Below are 4134 nucleotides of genomic sequence, written 5' to 3' on the forward strand. Positions count from 1 at the left end.
AAGATTCACATGGGCCTCTCACTAGAGTGGTTCTCCTTTTGGATGCAAGCAAAGCATGAACTAAGCAAGGAGCATGTGATGGAAGCATGGTGCGTGTGACATGGACAAGGAGAGTGTGATACGCCGCTTGGCACCATCTAAACTCATCTACTACATCACATGGTCTACAATCAAGCTTCTTCTCCAAGCTACATTTGCATTTCATCTTTGTTGCATTTTCTCTTCATTTGGCCGACCATGTGCCTATAAATAGAGCCACTCAAATATTGTAATGGTTACTCTTGAATTGCTAATAGATGCTAGTGTTTGAGATCACTCCACACTTCTATTAATTTGAGAGCACACATGGCTAACCTTCTCTTTCATCTCCTCTAGCCACCTTCCATACCATAGCTCCACTTCTACTCTTCATCTTCACCAAATTCTCCATTTATGAGAGCAACCTTTCTCTAATTCTCCAAATTCTGCTGCACTTCATCTTCTCCTCATCATTCTCCATGGATTTCCTTCCTCTCCTACTCCAAGGACGTCCATCAATTGGTATCTAGAGCCATCCAAGCCTTTGGTGCATCCATCCTCTTGGTTTGGGTAAGGTTCTTAGTCCATACTTGTCTCCTCTTTCAATTTCCGTTTTCTCTCTCTTCTCCACTGTTTTCTTCACTTTTGCTGCTATTTTTTTCATGTTTTTAATGTTCTCCACCATTTGACATTGAGGCTACATGAATCTCCATTGATTCATCTTGTATTACTCCTTGCTTCATTGGTGCAAATCTATTTTTAGGTTCCATTTTCGTTTTTCCAGCACTTGTTCTTTGGTTTTTGAGTTTTCTGCATTTTTATTCGGTGAATTCAGTCCTTCTTTGCATTTTATCATTCCAGTTATGTTTAAGTCATGTTCTATGCTTTGTTTGTGCGTTAATTCATCTTTCCCACCATTTAATTGCATTTCTTACTGAATTGATTGAGTTTCCGAGCCACATCTCACAGCCAAAACACTATGATCCTTCAAGGAAGTGTGTGGATGTTTAAGGCCTGAATCCTCACTGTTTTTCATCCATTTCACCGATTGGATTGTGCTTTTGTGTGTCTAAGATGTTCTTCTATGATTCATGCTTGATTTCAGTTCATAATCAAGTTCTTTAGCTATGCTTTCCATAGAACATCTCCTACAATTTCAGAGAGCAAATCTGCTCCAGTTTTCTTCTGTTTTCTACCAAATCACTGCACGCACAGTCTCTGTGTTTGTTTTTTTATGAGTAACTCAGTGCACCAAAATTCAATCTGATTTTTGTATCATTTAGTTAACATCCAGACGAAAAATACAAAAAAAGAATCATTTAAAAATGTTGAGTACAAAAAAAATGAAAAATCATGCAAGTTGAGGCTCATATTTCCGTTTTCTGGCACTGCAGTTTCCGAAAACTCACTGTTTCAGTGCTGTTTTGTGCGTGTTTGTGTGTTTATAGTGCTCGTTTTCTCATGAATTTTGGCTTGAGTTTGTACTCTATGTTGCTTCATTATTGATTTGCTTTGGAAGTCAATTCATTACTTCATTTGCTACTGTTTTGCAATGAGTACTTCAGCCATATGATTGAGCACTTTTGTTTTGCTGATTGTGCTGTTTTCAGCCATATGATTGAGCACTTTAATTTTTTGCTTGTCACTTCTTGAACCTCTTTCTAGTCATGTTTCATTTCAATTCTCTGTTGGTTTAGCATTTCTAATTAGCTTTTCTTGCTTTCTCTTTTATTTGGGTTCATCTACTTGTCTCTCGATTTTGGTTGATTAATGATGCTATGGAATTTAGAATGGTTTATATGATATGGTAGCATCTTAGGTGGTGGATATTGAAGTAGAATTTTAGCTTGTGTGTTTTCTATATGATTGCCTTCTCCTCACCTTTGAGAGTTTGAGAGTTTTGAGCCTATTCATTTGAGAGAGTGTGTGCTAACTAGTTTGCTTGCCATAGTATTCTTTCTTTCACTCTTTTGCAGATTTGGTTGCTGTTTTTGGATGCTCTAGTAGTGTGGTGCTGCAAAGGATACTTTTACATACTTTGGTGCTTAAATTTGGTCATATACAAAGGCTACCAAAGCCTCTTTTGCTCTCGGGATTTTCCAGCAGCTGTGATCTTTGGAGAGCTTGTTTTGGTGCTGTTTTGGAGTCTTTGGCTGCACATTTTGGACCTCATCTTAGCAACACCTTTTAGTTCTTTAATTGTGTATAATTTTGCCACCTCTTTTTGGTACAATTGAAGCATTCTAAGGCATTTTCTTGGTTCTCCAAAAAGCCTTAAAATCTTGTTTTCTAGCATCCAATTTGCTCTCGGTTTGCTTCACTTTGTACCAAAACTTGTGCATCAATTTCTTTTGCTTTGAACATTCCATTGTATCCATGGCCTACTTAGGTGTCTTGGGGAACCAAAGGTGTTCAATCCCATCTCCTAAGTAGAACCTTTTTCATATTCTAGTGCAACGTTTTAATAAGTGAGTGTGTTGAAAGTTCTAAATGCTTTCTCATCTTGCTTTTAGGCCGCATAGTTAGACGCTTAGTGGTTTAAATTTGTGAGACCAACGTCTCTAAAATTTTTGCCATTTAGGGGTCTGTTTTTAGTGTTAGTCTTTTCTTTTCTTTGAGTCTTGTTTGTGTTTGTTAGTGCTTAGTGTCTCAAGTGATTCTATTTACTTAGCCTTAAACAATTGTGTGATTTTTGAAACATTTTGCAAGTACATCTTGGCAAGGATTGGCCTTGGTACTTAAGATGTCTTTTAGACTCACCTCGCCTAACCTGGAGGTCTACTTGTCTTGGTTTCTTCTTTCACTATTTTGTTAAAGTTCTAAGTTCTTTCAATCACCATGAGCACTAGAAGGGCTACTCGTGCTAGTACCCAACATCAACAACATGATTAAAACAACCTCCACACAAGTGGTGATGAGGAGGTTGAGGTTGATCCTAGAGTCCTAAATAATCTCTCTCAAGAGGTTAGGGACCTTAAAATTAAAAAGGCTTCCATACAAGCCAATCTTCAATTAATTGCCAATCAACTTACCCCTCCCAACCACAATACCCGTGCCTCTCCTAGGCCTTCTCGTGCCCCTTCAAGGCATGAGTATGATTTTGAAGAGGAGGAAGAGGAGCGCATTAACCTTAGACAATCGCCTCGTGTAAGAAGGCAAAGGCGCATACCTCCTCACCCAAAGGAAGTCAAAATTGATTTGCCTCATTTCTATGGGAAGGATAATGTTGAGGTTTTTCTTGATTGGGTTGCCAAAGTAGAACAATTGTTTGAGAGTCATGTTGTGGAGGAAGAGAGGCGTGTGTCTGTAGCTACTCTTAGCTTTCAAGGGCATGCTCTTAATTGGTGGACTTCCTTAGTCCTCCAAAGAAGGAGAAAAAGGCTACATGATATTGAGTATTGGAATGATCTTAAGGAAGCCCTTCATGCCCGCCATGTTTCCTCCTACTACAAAACAAAAGAGAGCTCTTGGACAAGCTCCAAAGGCTCCAACAAAGATCTATGTCTATAGAAGAGTATAGACAAAAGATGGAGCTCTACATCATGAGAGCCGGAATTGAAGAAGAAGAGGAACTTACCATTGCTAGGTTCTTAAGTGGACTCAATTACAACATAAGATATAAAGTTGAGTTGCTCCCCTACCGTAATTTTAATGATCTTGTTCAAATGAGCATCAAGGTGGAGCAACAACTTTTGAGACGTCCTTCTCGCAAGGATTCTCCCTCTTTTTCTAAAAGTGATTTTCCAAAGAAAGATTTTTCAAAAGAAAAAGAGTCCACTCTTAAGAGCCTTACAAAGGTAAGTGAAAAGGGTGAATCCTCCACCAACAAAAGAGGTAGTGACATCAAATGTTTCAAGTGTCTAGGTAGAGGTCATGTGGCCGCTCAATGCCCTACCAAACGAACCATTGTGCTTAAGGGCAAAGACCTCTACACTAGCCAAGAGGAGTCATATTCAAGTGACTCCAACACTTCTCATTCTAGTGATTCTCAAGAACATTCATATCCAAATGAAAGGAAACTTTTGATGATTAGGAGGCTTCTCAATAACCAACCTAGCATTCCTCTCAATGATCAAAGAGAAAATATTTTCCACACAAGATGTGAGGTTTTGAAAA

General features: G+C 38.7%; 1 long non-coding RNA gene across 1 annotated transcript; it reads left to right on the forward strand.

The window, feature by feature from the left end:
• The first annotated feature begins 297 nt into the window (after window positions 1-297).
• LOC146881660 (uncharacterized) lies at window positions 298-2699 on the forward strand. The gene is made up of 2 exons (XR_014986106.1): window positions 298-588; window positions 1970-2699. It is a non-coding gene; the product is annotated as an uncharacterized LOC146881660 (long non-coding RNA).
• Window positions 2700-4134: the final 1435 nt, after the last annotated feature.

Source organism: Vigna unguiculata, chromosome 11, assembly GCF_037176805.1.
Source record: "Vigna unguiculata cultivar grain cowpea cultivar isolate G323 ecotype 2 chromosome 11, ASM3717680v1, whole genome shotgun sequence".
Lineage (NCBI taxonomy): Eukaryota > Viridiplantae > Streptophyta > Magnoliopsida > Fabales > Fabaceae > Vigna > Vigna unguiculata.